Raw genomic sequence first — 16,491 nt, 5'->3', positions numbered from 1 at the left:
AGTGTGCGTTTGAGAGAGAGATTAACTCATTTTCATTCTGCTTGTGAGTGCGGATTATTCCCCTATATTCCCTCACAAACAATGTGATCCCTTTGAACCGGTGAATTCTTATTTTTTTAAAAATACTTGTACCCTTGTGACCCTGATGGGCGGATGGGAGGTGTGGTGAGCATTGAAGACAATGCCGCAGGGTGCTGAGTGTAAAACAGCCGATTTTAAAGCGTGTGTGTAGGAAAGTGAAGAGTGAACTTGTCTGTGAGAAGATCACAGAAAAGCTGTATCTGGAGCTGCGTAAAAGAGACAGGTTTTGGTTGTCAGACAATGACCTCCTGTAATGAAGGCACAAAATCAGAACCAGGAAATGCTGGAAATGTTCTGCAGCTCCGAAAGCAGCTGTGGAGAGATATTCATGTCACCAGGATGTAACTCTCCAATTGAATACATCATGTTGCTCAGATCTGACCCTCTCAACACCTTCATGGAAGGAACAGGGAGGGCGGGAATTGGGTCTTTGTTGATTTGGGCGAACAGAACAATGCAGCAATGAGAAACTGCTCACCCCCCGGCGGCTTGGAGAAGGATGGGACTCAGATACGAGCCTCTGGCTGGGATTGACAAATGGAAAAAACACATCGAGTTTTAAATGTAATAACAATAAAGATGGAATTCAAATCGATTTGTGCAGAGTTTTTACGCTAGTTCCAGTGTAGGCAGGATGGCCGAGCGGTCTAAGGCGCTGCGTTTAGATCGCAGTCTCCTCTGGAGACGTCTGTTCAAATCCCACTCCTGACAATTGTTATTGCGTCGCGAGGCACCTTCGAAACGCAAGGCAACTCTCACCTGGCTGCACATGGGCAGCAGATGCAGAACAACGACGACGACCTGCAAGATGCACTCCATCTTGACTTGGAAATATATCGCCTTTGCTGTGGCCAGCTCACAATCCTGGAACTCTATCCAGAACAACAGTGTGTATACACATACACCACATGGACTGCAGTGGCTCAAGAATGAGTTCACCGCCAATTACTGAGAAGTATTTAAATTGATCAATAAATGCTTCCCAGGCCAGTGACACACATATCCCGTATGAATGAAGTATTAAAAAATAACCAACTTTAGAATAGTAAATTATACGTGTGAATCAAATCCTGAACACGGCTACTTTTATACCAGATGTGTGCCTGAAAACAGTAAATGGAACCAGCTCAATGATTAGCGGAAGAGTTTCACTGAGTGATGTGTGCGATTCCCTCTGATGTGCTTGTTCAATGTCGGGGAAAGGCGGATTTGAAATGTTTACTGGGAATTCGGTGCAGTCTCGATGGGCCACTGTGGGATTCAATTATTTTCTTTCATGAATCTATCCGAGATCCCATAGCATCTGGGGAGAGAGAAACGGTCGTTCCCGTGAAAGGTCTGCATCTGAAATGTGAACGACCTCTATTTTCTCAGATACGTTCCAGATCTGGCAGTATCTCTTTTTTCACAAACACCAACAGATCTGGAGCTTATTTCCAGCATTCTGCTGCACCAGGAGTAGCAGTATCAGGCTCTGCAGCTGAGTTGGTTAAAGCCCATGTCTAGCAACAGGTAGATCCTGGTTTCACGTACAAGAGCAGTGCCTTGATTACTTTCAGGTGATCTTTCAAGTGTTCATTGCAATTACTCAAGTTACAATGTCCCTTTCTTGCTTGTCAATATTGTCTTTCCCTTTACAGTGGATGATCTACAAAGATGAAACAAACACAGATTTCGAGACTCCCCACGAATATCTCGACGGTTTATTTACACGATTCAGTTATTTTCATCATTTTGCAGTAAAAAATAATCTCCAATAAACCCAATGCTGTAAATTCTACAAAGACAGTTTTCCTTTTTATTTCCTCAGGGAATTTCTAACACAGTCAAATGGCCTGAGAATCACACAATCCCGACAGTGCTGAAAGAGACCATTCTGCCCATCGGGCCTGTACCGACTCTCCGACAGAGAATCGCACACAGGACCTTTCCACCCCGCTAATCTACCGATACAAACACCTTGGGGAATCTAGCATGGCCAATCCACACAACCTGCTCATCTTTGGGCTGTGGGAGGAAACCGGAGCACTCGGTTTCCTGGGATAACTTGCTTCGGTGAATGCAGCTTGTACAGCACTACAGTTTGGCACCATCCAGGACAAAGCATCCCACGTCATTCCCTTCCCATGCATAAAAATTCACTCCGTTCGCTACCAATACACAACGGCAGCAGTGTACACCATCTACAAGATGAACTGCACAACTCAGCAAGGCTACTTTGCCAGCACCTTCCCAAACCCACGACCACTACAGCCGAGAAGGACAAGCGCAGCAGACACATCAGAATAATACCACTAGGTTGCACGGCGCTGATATTTAGTTATTGATTGTAGTTATTTATAGGTTGTTGTCGTTCAGTGTGTGTTCTTTAATCTTCTTTATCTTCCAAAGGAAGCGAAATATCTAATTGAAAAATTACTATTTCTAACCCAACCAGCGAATGTTGTGTCAAACTTTAAGAAAGCCCCCGGGGATTGCGATTTCTTCTCGAGTCAGTGGTTTCCCTGGGAGCCGAGTAAACAGAAACAGCATGGAGAGATGGCAGAGCAGGAAATGTCGGTGCCAAACCGAATCAGATCAATGAAGGAGCAAGCTGTTTGTTACGAATCTGATCCAAAATTCGACTCTGGTGGGATTCGAACCCACAACCTTTGAATTGCTAAGCTGCCATCTTTTAGAAGTCCAACCTGCTATCCATTGCGCCACAGAGCCGCGCGCTAGGAATTCACTTCTCAGGTCCATACATGGATGCTTGACAAGGTAGAAACGACTGGTAAGTTCAGAACTCTCGGAGTTAAAATGTCAAGAACTGTTGAGAGGAACTTCATTGATTGCAAGTCATGTTGGGGCATCTTATGTCTGTTCAGAAGGCTGTGGAAATACAAACCTTTGTGTCCTTTATACGGGAAACCTGTCCATCACAGAATGATCCTCCCTGTCTCTCCTCCTCATTCTCCTGTACATCTTGGAGATTAATCTCGCGGTTTTGATAGTCGGGAGACACATTCCACTCTATCTGTCACAGGACTGATCAGAACCTGTTCCCTGTTCCAGGGAAACATCTGCACAGAACACAACGCAAAGCTGGAAGCTGGAAATCTGAAAGAAACACAAAAAATGCTGGAAATGCTCACCAGGTGTGGCAACATTTTTGATTAATGGAGATTTCCATAAAACCAGTTCCTGAAGCAGAGCACAGCTGCACAGTTTAAAGTTTCCTTTCATCAACAATGGATGCTCCATTCTATGATTTTGAATGATTCAAATTGATAATCTGCATTGGTATTCTAGTCGCCACAGCCCTGAAAATCACTTCAGGCATTGAGGTCACCCTTGGATTTTAAACTTGAAAACCCAATCTCTATCTTTTTAAAGCTATGATTGAAACTGTATCCAATACCCGCTCAGTCCTTTGTGAAAGAGAAGGAGAATTGAAAATATATTTGAATAACTTTCCTTTGACTCAATTTGTACAGAAGCATAAAGGTGGGAATCACACACAGCACTTCATGAAACTCATCCGCAAAACATTGAAAGGTGACAGTGTTTATTCAAGGGATGGTTCTATTTATTCATTCATTATTAATGGAGAATAGAAAAGTTGGAACAGTATGCAATCTGGGCAATATAACTGATCAAAGTGAAACACAATGGATACTGGGCAGAGTAAGCCTACCATGGGCAATAGACAAAGTGAAGGTGCGACATTGACGGAGTTGTCAGATGGAGCAGGGAGTCGTTGCAGAGTGAAGGGACATAGGAAAGTAGGTGTGCTAAATGTTTAATGTTCACAGTACAAGTAGATGGTGAAATGCAGACTCCAGGCTGGATATTCAGTGGGTTCTGAAATGTGTGGAGAGACTGCGGCATCTTGGTGTGGTAAAGGTGCAATACGGATTAGGAACGCTAAATGTTTTTATATAAAATATAAATTGTTTTATATCGTCTCTCCTTGATCTTCGGACCAAGATGTATCAGTTCACACTTCCTTACATTAATTAAGTTGCAATATGTCACGTGTCTGCACATTCCACGAGCCTGTCCATATCTTCTTGAAGATTATCAATATCCTTCTCACTAAAGTTCATAATCTTTTCAAGTTTTGCACCACTGGTAAATTTTGAGATTGAAACCTGTACACCCAGATATAGGTCAATAATATCTGTCAAGAAAAGCAAGTTTCTCTTTATGTACTACCCCAATTATAAATAGATAAAACTTTGTGTAATATATGCTTTAATAGGTTTGTACTAATAATTAAACCGTTGCATAATGAAATTCTAACCATGCTAAACAACAATGATTCAAAATGCCACTTGGTTGAAAAGAGAATACCGACTGGTGCTAATACTTTCACTTAAAAATACTTAAAAAGCATAGCCTTGCTGATTCATGGGTATTTAAATGGTGAATACAGAGCAAAGCAGCGTACTGGTCAATTTCGAATTGTTATGGCCAACATATTTAATATTCCGAAATTCCTCCGTCCCAGGTTCAATATAATGTGAACATTTCCTGTCTGTTGTATCCCTCTCTGTCTAAACTTCAGACCCCACTCACCTGAAGAAGGGGCTTGCAGCTCCGAAAGCTTGTGTGGCTTTTGCTACCAAATAAACCTGTTGGACTTTAACCTGGTGTTGTTAAACTTCTTACTGTGTTTACCCCAGTCCAACGCCGGCATCTCCACATCGAAACTTCAGACGACCAGAGTGTGCTGACATCTACTGGCCGCAATACAGAACTGCAGTAGAGCAGAGATAAAAGACATGAACGATCGCTTTTGCAGAGACAGATCAAACAGGAATTAATGATTGGATGTCAGCCTTATATCCCATGGAGAATTCAATGTTAATGTACTTTCCCATGTAGTCAATATAACTTGCAATTTGCTATTACCTGGAGCAGTTGAGTCGACTAGCACCAATGTACTAAAGGGAAACCTAGGCAATAAGACGATGGAGAATGAATTTCAGAGATAAGCAGATGCTGTTACATTGAAGATTTAGAGTAGAGGATCGTATGGAATCATGTACTAATTAGAACAAAAGGCCCGGTTCCAATTAGGTATCTTGCGGGTAGAATGTGTACAGATTTGCAAAATCTCTCACATAGATTTAAAATGAATATCACACACATCTGTCGCACCAGAGACAGAGCGATACAGAATGAGTCCAACACTCATACATACAGAATCTCAGAATGCATACAACAAAGAAAGGGAGACCATTCGGCCCTTTGCCTGTGTGCTGGTCTGTACAAGAACGACTCAGCTCTTCCCTTTCCCAGTCCTTGTCTCATATCCCTGCAAATCCTTTCACTTCAGGTGCTGAACCCATTCCCCTTTGATAGCCTGATTTGATGCTGCCTCTGCCACAGTCTCGGGCAGTGCAATCCAGGTCCTAATCACTCAGCGCATTAAAAACCATCCTTCTCTCCTTTGCCAATTGGAACAATATTTTTTTTCATTTTCTCTCCTTAGACTGCACCCACAAACCCACCACCTCTACCACCTCGAAGGACAGCGGCAGCAGATACATGCGAGCACCAGCACTGCAATCTCCACCACCTCCCGCTTCCACAACGCCCCCCCCCTCCCCGCACCCACCCCCCCCCCCATCACCCCCGCCCCAAACCGGCGTCTAACCCACTCACCGTCCTGACATGGAAATACATCGCGGCTCCTTCACTGCTGCAGTGGCAAAATCCTGAAAGACTGTTTGGCTAACAGCATTGGGGCTGTACCGACACCTCAGGGAATGCAGCAGTACAAGAAAACAACAAACCACCACCTTCTTAAGGTCAGTTAGTGATTGGCAATGAATGCTGGCCTAGTCAGTGATGCCCACCTCTCGAAATAAATAAAAACTCGCAACTACAACTGGAGACAGACAGATACAGAACACATCTCACTCACATGCATGTATTGGATACAATATGAATCCCCAATCACATTCGCTAACAGAGGGTAAAAGACAGTCGAAATTGGGCGATCCTTTTTCAGTTGCAGTTTTACCAGAATTTTATGCAAGAACAGAGAACATCTTCACACAACCTGCAACATTTTAACCCAGTATGGAACATCATGAGAGCAGATAATTAACATTTGCTGAACAGAAAACATCTTCACGGAGAATATTTTGACTCAAGTGGGAACACGTTTACGCAGCAGGGCATATATTAACAGAATATTTAAAAAATATTGACACAAAATGGATCATATTTACACAGGCGGAAAGACATTGACAGCATCAGGGAGACATGCTACACAACAACAGAAAACACCTCTCAACAACATAGAGCACAGTTACACAGCAGGAAATATATGTACAAACATGGATTTGCAACAGAAAATTCGTTTAAAAATCAGTGATCGATCCTGCAATTCCGTTTCTTGCCGTTTTCCCAGCACCTTTGTCTGTCGTTACATGCATCCAAGCAGTCTCTCTTGCTGCTATTGTGTGTTTTTCTCTGTCGATTGTATTCTCGGTGTGATGCAGTGATGCCTCCTCACACTCGTATTCCTGTTAAAGGATACAGGAGTGAAAATCTGCCTGGATACATTGATAGACAGCAAGGGTGGCTTGTGGCGTAGCAGAGTGGCGCAGCGGAAGCGTGCTGGGCCCATAACCCAGAGGTCGATGGATCAAAACCATCCTCTGCTATTCATGTTCGCACTTATGGTGCAGTAGCATGACGATAATCGCATATAATTTGTGACTTTAACATGGCGAAGACAGGTATTTGGCTTCTCTTTCCCGCAAAAAAACTTCGATCTGCAGCCAGCGTTTGACAGAAGAAGAGGGAACATCTTAACACAACACGCAACGATTTACTGACAAAAACATCTTCACGGAGAATCTTTTTACACATCAGGGAATACGTTTGCAAGAGAAGGGGAAATATTAACAGAACAGAAGAAAAAAATATTTACAGAGCCGGAAACACAACAACAGGGAAGGATTTTACACAACAGCAGATAAAAAAGCTCTCAACAACATTTGAGACAGTTGCCTGGGTAAGATGGGTCTGGAGGGATATTGGCCAAACGCGGTTAATTGGGAATGGCTCCGAGGTAAAAAAAAAACTGGGCGGCATGGACACTTTGGGCCGAAGGGCCTGTTTCCATGCTGGAACACTCTACATCACAGAGCACAGCAGGAAATATATGTATAAACAGTGAAACACTTGCACAACAACAGCGAACATCTCAGTGTAAATGCTGAGTCAACGCTTCCATTCCTGTCCTCTGGGCAGACGAGTGGCAGATAAAGTAAAAGTAAAGTAAAGTGAACTTTAAATAAAGTTTATATATTAGTCATAAGTAAGGATTTTGCCGAATAAATACTGCAATGAAGTTAATGTGAAATTCCCCCAGTCGCCATACTCCAGGATCTGTTCGCGTCAATGCACCTAATTAGATGAAGTTCAATGCTCAGAAGTGTGAGTTGATTCATTTTGAGAGTGTGGAGAAAGAAAGGGAGAAACTCTTAAGGAAATGCAGGAACAAAGGGATCTCGGTTTCTATGTACAACAATAATTGAAGTTGGTTGTGAATGTTGAGAGAGCAGAGAATAAAGCAAATGGCATCATACGTTTTCTTGGAGGATCGAATACATGAATAAGAAGGTCAAGTTGAGCTTTTAAGTACATTAGACAGGCCTCACCTGGAGCAGTGAGTCCAGTTCTGGGCATCACAATTGAAGAAGATTGTGAAGACATTGGAGAGAGTGCAAAGGAGATTCCCATGAATGATTCTATTGATCACGACCTGCAGCATTGAAGATAGATTTGAGAAGTTGGGTATTTTTCATGAGGCAAATAAGTCTGAGAGGACCTGTAGAGGGACAGGTGGCATTGAGGAAGCAGGCGTGGGGTGGGTGGGGCGCGGGGGGGGGGGCGGTGGTGCGGGGGTGGTGGGTGGCTGCTGCAGAAGGACTTGGACAGGCTAGGAGTGTGAGCAGAGAAGTGGCAGATCGAATGCAATGTGGAAAACTGTGAGGTTATGCACTATGGAAGGAGGAATAGAAGCATAGACTATTTTCTAAATGGGGAAATGCTTCGGAAATCAGAAACACAAAGGGACTTGGGAGACCGAGTTCAAGATTTTCTTAAGGTCAATGTGCAGGTGCAGCCGGCATTTAGGAGGGCAAATGCAATGTCGAGACGGTTAGAATACAAGAACAGGGATGTACTTCAGAGGCCGACAAAGACTCTGGTCAGACCCCATTTGGAGTATTATGAGCAGTTTGGGACCCGTATCTAAGGAAGGATGTGCTGGCCTTTTGAATGAGTCCAAAGGAGGGTCACAAGAATGATCCCTGGAATGAAGAGCTTGTTATATGAGGAACGGTTGAGGATTCTGGGTCTGCACTCGTTGGAGTTTAGAAGGATGAGGGGGGATCTTATTGAAACTGAGGCCAGGATAGAGTGGACATGGAGAGGATGTTTCCACGAGTAGGAAAAACTAGAAGCAGAGGGCACAACCTCAGGCTAAAGGGACGTTCCTTGAACACAGAGATGAGGAGGAATTTCTTCAGCGAGAAAGTGGTGAATCTGTAGAACTCATTGCCGCAGAAGGCTGTGGAGGCGAGGTGATTGAGTGTTTTTTCAGACAGAGATAGATAGGTTCTTGATTAATAACGGGATCAGTGGTTATGGGAAAAAGACAGGAGAATGGGAATGAGATAAATATATGATTGAATGGCGCAGCAGACTCGATGGGCAGAGTGGCCTAATTCCCCTCCTATGTCTTTTGGTCTTTTATAAGAAAAAGAAGAGTGGCACAGTGGTTAGCACTGCTGCCGCACAATGACAGGGACCCGGATTCAATTCAGGCCTTGGGTGACTGCCTGTTTGCAATTTCCACATATTCTTTGTGTCCACATTGCTTTCCTCCGGGTGCTCTTGCCCCCTCCCCGTCAACCCCCCCCCCTCCTCCCGCCGCCTCCCCCCCCCCCCCCCGACACACACACACACAGACACACACACACACACTCACTCCATTGATAGGGTAAGTGAATTTACCATGCTAAATTCTCTCTGATGTGTCCCAGTATGTTTAATTTAGAAAGATCAACAGGGTAAATATGCGAGGTTGCGTGAAGAGGTCAGAGAATCAGGGCAGACTCAATGGGCCGAATGTCCACCTTCTGCACTTTAGGGATATTATGACTAAGGTTTTCATCTTCCCGAGTTCATCAAGAACCAGATGTAAAATTTCAAACTGAGTGTCACAATTGCACCGAATCAATGCCGAATGTACACAACTTTGGACATTATAGGTACATATAGCAAGGCCAATCCACCTAACCTGCACATCGTGGAACCACGCGAGTAAACGAGAGCACCCAGGAAACCCACGGGGAGAATGTGCAGATTTTGCACAGTCACCAACGGCCAGAAACAAACCCGGGTTTCTGGGGCTGTGAGGTGGGGGAGTGGGATTCGGTAGAATGCCGTTTCAATGAGGCAGTGTGGACTTGATGGGCCAAAAGGGTTGTAGTACATTGCAAATATTCCGTGGTTTGAGAATCTAAAACATGACCGTATTTACTGGAACAGCAGGCTTGAGGGGCCATGTGGTCCACTTCTGATCCGATTTATTGTGCTGCTGGGTCTAAAAAGCTGCTAATTGATTTCTCATATCAGAATTTACTCCAAATACCATTAATGCATCAACCCTGTGCTCACTGACAAACACTGACTCGTGGTTCAGTAATGCCTCAATGTTAAAATTCTTATCCCTGTTTCCAAATCCCTCCATGTCCTCAGCTCTTCCTCCCTTTCATGCCGTGGGCGGCACGGTAGCACAGTGGTTAGCATTGCTGCTTCACAGCTCCAGGGACTTGGGTTCGATTCCCGGCTTGGGTCACTGTCTGTGTGGAGTTTGCACATTCTCCTCGTGTCTGCGTGGTTTTCCCCGGGAGCTCCGGTTTCCACCCACAATTCAAAGATGTGCGGGTTAGGTTGATTGGCTATGCTAAAATTGCCCCTAGTGTCCTGGGATGCATAGATTAGTGGGTAAAATATATGGAGGTACAGCCTGGGATGGGATTGTGGTCGGTGCAGACTCGATGGGCCGATTGGCCTCTTTCTGTACTGTATGTTTCTATGATTCATCACCTCCAGCCCAAGAATCCTTTGAAATGTGTGAGCTCATCTGATTCTGGCCTCGTGAGCAACCCTCATTTGATTCTCTCCACCTGTGATTGACGTGCTTTCAGCCCTGGAAATTCAGCTCTGGAATTCCCTCTCTAAAGTCTCTGCTTCTCACTTGCGTTCCTTCCCGTTCATTCATTTCCTCTTTCCTTTCCCGCGGGTTTCATCTTTTGCACAGTCTGACTTTTGACTCTTCAATTGCCATCAGCAAATAATAGTTCCACAACTATAATTCTCTGAGCGATTCCACTTTAAGGATTCTTCCCGCCTCCAGCTCTCTGATTTCTCATTGGGATCAGCCCCGGATCGAATTGAATGACGCAATAGCGCTGGGCTGGGATTGACGCTCCGCGAGTCGCGCAAACTCGGCGCACACTGATTGGTCAGTGCGTTGCGATTGGCTAACGAAGATGTCAATCACATTAGGGCCGTGTTTTGTTCGCAGCGTGATCGTCATTTTCATTATTTTCTTAATTCAGTCGAATGGAGCTCACAGGTTGGACAAAGTAGCTGTCAATCAGTCGACGCAGACCGTCCATTGAATAACAGTGATGCGTCAATTTCTGATTGGTTTTCCCAGCTGCCAGTCACAGGTCGATGGCGGGAATTTACCCTGGGCCCATCAGACACCGGACGGAGCGGCAGCAAATGTCCGGCCAGTGGTTTCAGTCTCCGGGCCGGGATCCTGAGCCCGCGGCGGGGCTCTGGATGGGTGAAGGATGTTGGCATCGAGAATTCCGTCCCGCCCGGCTCTCAATCCGCAGCTAAGGGTTTCCAATGTCGGCTTGCTATGTAAACCTGTCACGCTGCAGTTCCCCAGTCTCAGCAGTGGCGGTGCTGCAAACCACCTGGAGTCAGACCAATAAGCACAGACAGTGGGATCTTCCCGTGCTCTATGTGTGGGGCTCAGTGCCACACCAGGTAAGAGCCCCTAACTCTGCATAGGCCAGGGAGAGATACTGGGATCTTCTAGTGCTCTGCATGTGGGGCTCAGTGCCATACCGGGTTAGAGCACCTCAATCTGCATCGGCCAGAGAGAGATACTGGGATCCTTCGGTGCTTTCTGGGAAAGGAAAGGTGTCACAGTGGTTAGCATTGCTGCCTCACAGCGCCAGGGACCCAAGTTCAATTCCGGCCCCGGGTCACTGGTCTGTGCAGAGTTTGCACGTTCTCCCCGTCTCTGCGTGGGTTTCCTCTGGGTGCTCCGGTTTCCTCCCATACCAAAGATGTGGTTTGGGTTGATTGGCCATGCTAAATTGACCCAAGTGTTAGTGGGATTAGCAGGGTAAATATGTGGGTTTAGAGGGAAAGGGCCTGGGTGGGAATTTGGTCAGAGCAGACATGATGGGTCGAATGGCCTCCTTCTGCACTGTAGGGATTCTATGATTCTGTGTTTGGGTGGGGCTTGGTTACACATTGTTTGGTTATAATTACAACCTCTATCTCTGACAGTCAATCTGGGTGTTCCTGACTGAGCAGAATGGTCTTATCTCACCACACATTGAGATGGAGGAGCTGCCGCCTGAGACGAAGATGATTGAGAACTCCAGCCTTCTCCTGACTCGTTTACTGAGGCCCAGACGTTCTTCATCATGTTTCCCTGGCATGTCAGGTACGTTAACACCGTCATCTGCTGTGAACACTGACCTCACAGTGGGAAGGTATTGGTTTAGGATGGTGCAGTCAACCATGTCAAAGGCATGGACAGGTTGAGAAGGATGAGGAGGGATTGTTCAGTTGGGTAAGACTGCAATCAGCTGGTTCCAAACTTATCTTTCTGGTCATATGCAGAATATCACCTGCAATGTTTTCTCTCCCCACTCCTCTGCTGTTACCACCCAAATTCCCCAAGGATCTATCCTTGGCTCCGTCCTACTTCTCATCTTACCCCTTGGTGACATTATCTCAAAGCACAGTGGTCCTTTTCACGTCCATGCTTACAACACCCAGCTCTACCTCAACATCACCCTTCACAACCAACTTCTGTTATTAATTTAATAGAATCCTTCTCTGACCTCCAGTACTGGCTGAGCAGAGAATTCCCCCAATTAAATATTTGGAAAACCAAAGTTCCCACCACAAATTCCGTTCCCAGTCACTGACTCCATCTCTCCCACTGGTCAATGTCTGAGGTTGAAACAAACCCTCATAATCTTGGGAACTCATTGGACTCGGAAATGAGATTCTGACCACATATTGTCCCTTCACCAAGATCACCTATTTCCAGCTGTGCAAGATCACGCATTGTTGATTATACGTCAACTCACCCGCACCTGAAATCCTCATCCATGCTTTTGTTACATCGAGACTTGACAATTCAGACACACGCCTGCCCAATAGACTTCCTTCCCTAAAGAGCATTAGTAAACCAGATAGGGTTTTATGACAAGGGACAATTAGATTTTTAATTGCAGATTCATATTCATACTCAGAATTCTTCCTCACAGCCATCTGAACTCTTGCTCCTTGCTACAGAGAGCAGTCTCACTTCTCCTCACTATACCCCTTCTATCACTACTTGAATGGCATCCGTACTCCAGTGCAAAGGTCAGTCACCTCATCCATCCTACAGCCCCCGCTCTTATCCAAAGAAGCTGGAAGAACCTCAAACCTATTGGTTAGTTGTAGAGGCTGACACAGCTGCCCTCTGAGTCCTCTTCGCTGCCTAAGCTGCAGTCACTCCGTCCTGGCTGTGACCACTTGGCAAATCTGAAGATTCTATCACTACCTGTCAGGATCCTATCCCCTTACCAGTTTAGTATAAATCCATCCCAACAGCTCTCACAAAGCTCCCAGGGAGGATGTTGGTCCCCTTCCTGTTCAAATGTAATCTGTCCAAATTGTACCGTTCCCAGTTCTGCCTGAAATGGTCGCTCTGCCCCAGGAATCTATAGCCCTCCCTCCTGTACCATCCATGCAGCCATGCAGTCTTCTCAACTACCTATCCTCACTATTCCAACTCTCCTGAAGGTGCTGACTCTGGCTGGGTTCCGTCATGCACTCACTGGTTCCTCTCTCTCTCTCGAAGATGCTGGCGCTGGCGCAGTTCAGTTCTACACTCACTGGTTCCTCTCCCTTTCTCTCAAGGCAATGGTTTTCATTGGGTTCAGCTCCACACTCACTGGTTCCTGTCTCCCTTCCCCTGAAGGTGATGACTCTGGATGGATTCTGTTCCACACTCACTGGTTCCTCTCTTTCATGCTTAGAAAGTTGTTGCTTGGTCTCGAGGTTGTTGGTGAGGAGAAGAGGTTGCATGAACTAGGATTGTTTTCACTGAAAAGACAGAGGCTGAGGGGTTACCTGATAGAGATCATCAAAATTGTGAGAGGCAAAGACAAGGTGAATAGTAACAGACTTTCTCCCAGGGGTGGAAGGGGGCACATGTTCAAGGTGAGAGGGGGAAAGTTTAAGAGAGATGTGCGGGGGAGGTTTTTCACACAGCGAGTGGTGGGTGCCTGGAACAGTTTGCCACAGGAGGTGGTCGAAGCAGGCACACTAGCAACATGTAAGGGTGGGTGCATGATTACGGAGGGAATGGAGAGATACGGACTGAGGAAGGGCAGAAGGTTTTTTCTTCAGTTTAATTCGGTCACCATGTTCGGCACGGGCTTGGAGGGCCGAAGGGCCGATTCTTTTGCTGCACTTTTCTTTGTTCTCTTTAAACAGCGAATAGAAGCAATAGGCCCTTCGGCCCATCGAGCCTGATCTACCGTTCATTATGATTCTGGCTGATCAAGTTCGACTTCCTGATCCCACCTTCCACCCATATCCCTTGATCCCTTTAGCCACAAGAGCTATATCTAATTCCTTCTTGACATCACACATTTTGGCCTCAACTAACTTTCTGCATTCGCTATTTTCACAGATTCACCACTCTCTGGGTGAAGACATTTCTCCTCACCTCAGTCTTTGAATATCAGTTACATTCTACCTGAATCTACCATTTCTCGTCCTGTTAGAATTTTATAAGTTCCTATGAGACCCCTCTCAATCTTCTAAACTCCAAAGAACATCAGGATAAAAGCTTCTCTGCCGTTTGGCCATTCACACCCTTTATTCTCTCTGTGGACAGCAATTACCAGTCTTTTCCCCTGGTTTCCATGGACTCATCTTTCATTCCCTCCCCCTGCAGTGTAAATATCTCCCACTTTCTATGCCTTTTAGCTTTGACAAAGGGTCATCTGGACTCAAAATCTCAGCGCTTTTCTCTCCTTACGGATGTTGCCAGACCTGCTGAGATTTTCCAGCATTTTCGCTGTTGGTTCCAATGAATATAATCGAACTGACTTCATCTTTCCTCATACGCCAGACTTGCCATCCCAGGAATCCACCTGGTAAACGACAGTGAAATTTTGTCCTGTATGGCACGACAACAATAAGTACGATATCGCCAGTGTGTCGCAGAGTGGCGCAGCGGAAGCGTTCTGGGCCCATAACCCAGGGATCGATTGGTCAGTACCAATTTCTGCTATTTCCGTTTCCAATATCAGATTTTTAAAAAAAACATTCGGTTGTTTCCCACAAGTATCTCACCTATTCTTTTACAGGACTCAGTCATTTTCATCAACTCTCGCTTGCAATCAACAGTTTAAGCTGCAACGAGCTCTCTGCTGTAAATGCTACAAACACAGCTTTCCCCCTTTTCTCAGGGCAGTTCTGACACAGTCAAAAGGCATTAAAATCATAGAATCCCGACAGTGCTGAAGGCCATTCGGCCCATGGAGTCTCCACCGACTCTCTGACAGAGCATCCCATCCATGCCCGATACCCATAGCACCATGCACTCACCCCGCTAATAGAACAAAGAACAAAGAACAAAGAACAGTACAGCACAGGAAACAGGCCCTTCGGCCCTCCAAGCCTGTGCCGCTCCTTGGTCCAACTAGACCAATCGTTTGTATCCCTCCATTCCCAGACTGCTCATGTGACTATCCAGGTAAGTCTTAAACGATGTCAGCGTGCCTGCCTCCACCACCCTACTTGGCAGCGCATTCCAGGCCCCCACCACCCTCTGTGTAAAAAACATCCCTCAGATATCTGAGTTATACTTCGCCCCTCTCACCTTGAGCCCGTGACCCCTCGTGATCGTCACCTCCGACCTGGGAAAAAGCTTCCCACTGTTCACCTTATCTATACCCTTCATAATGTTGTACACCTCTATTAGATCTCCCCTCATTCTCCGTCTTTCCAAGGAGATCAACCCCAGTCTACCCAATCTCTCCTCATAGCTAAGACCCTCCATACCAGGCAACATCCTGGTAAACCTTCTCTGCACTCTCGCTAACGCCTCCACGTCCTTCTGGTAGTGCGGCGACCAGAACTGGACGCAGTACTCCAAATGTGGCCTAACCAGCGTTCTATACCGCTGCATCATCAGACTCCAGCTTTTATACTCTATACCCCATCCTATAAAGGCAAGCATACCATATGCCTTCTTCACCACCTTCTCCACCTGTGTTGCCACCTTCAAGGATTTGTGGACTTGCACACCTCGGTCCCTCTGTGTTTCTATACTCCTGATGACTCTGCCATTTATTGTATAACTCCTTCCTACATTATTTCTTCCAAAATGCATCACTTTGCATTTATTCGGATTAAACTCCATCTGCCACCTCTCCGCCCAATTTTCCAGCCTATCGATATCCTGCTGTATTGCCCGACAATGCTCTTCGCTATCCGCAAGTCCAGCCATCTTCGTGTCATCCGCAAACTTGCTGATTACACCAGTTACACCTTCTTCCAAATCATTTATATATATCACAAATAGCAGAGGCCCCAGTACAGAGCCCTGCGGAACACTGGTCACAGACCTCCAGCCGGAAAAAGACCCTTCGACCACTACCCTCTGTCTGTCCGACCACTAATCTATCTTACCTTCACTTCTTAACACACCAAAGGCAATCTAGCATGGCAAATCCAACCAGCCGGCACGTTTTGGGACTGTGGAAGGAATCCGGAGCACTCGGTTTCCAGACGTAACTTACCTGGGTGAATGCAGCTCCTTAAACAGTCAAAGTTTGACGCTATCCTGTACAAAGCATCTGCCTTCATTCGCTCCCCATCCAATGATATTCACTCCCTCCACCAAAAATTAAAGTTTATTTATGAGTCACAAATAGGCTTACATTGTCATTGGCAGACAGCGGCAGCGGTGTGTACCATCCACAAGATGCATTGCCTGAATTAACAAAGGCTAATTTGGCAGCACCTTCCAAACCCACCGTGACTTTGGCCGAGAAGGAAAAGGGCAGC

General features: G+C 45.8%; 1 non-coding gene across 1 annotated transcript; it reads left to right on the top strand.

Moving 5' to 3' along the window:
• The first annotated feature begins 6,671 nt into the window (after window positions 1-6,671).
• trnam-cau (transfer RNA methionine (anticodon CAU)) lies at window positions 6,672-6,743 on the top strand. The gene has a single exon. It is a non-coding gene; the product is annotated as a tRNA-Met (tRNA).
• The last annotated feature ends 9,748 nt before the right edge of the window (window positions 6,744-16,491 follow it).

The sequence above is a fragment of the Mustelus asterias genome, unplaced genomic scaffold, assembly GCF_964213995.1.
Source record: "Mustelus asterias unplaced genomic scaffold, sMusAst1.hap1.1 HAP1_SCAFFOLD_35, whole genome shotgun sequence".
In the NCBI taxonomy this organism is placed as follows: Eukaryota; Metazoa; Chordata; class Chondrichthyes; order Carcharhiniformes; family Triakidae; genus Mustelus; species Mustelus asterias.
Note: the sequence above shows the minus strand (reverse complement) of the source record. Positions and strands in the feature narration are given on the sequence as shown.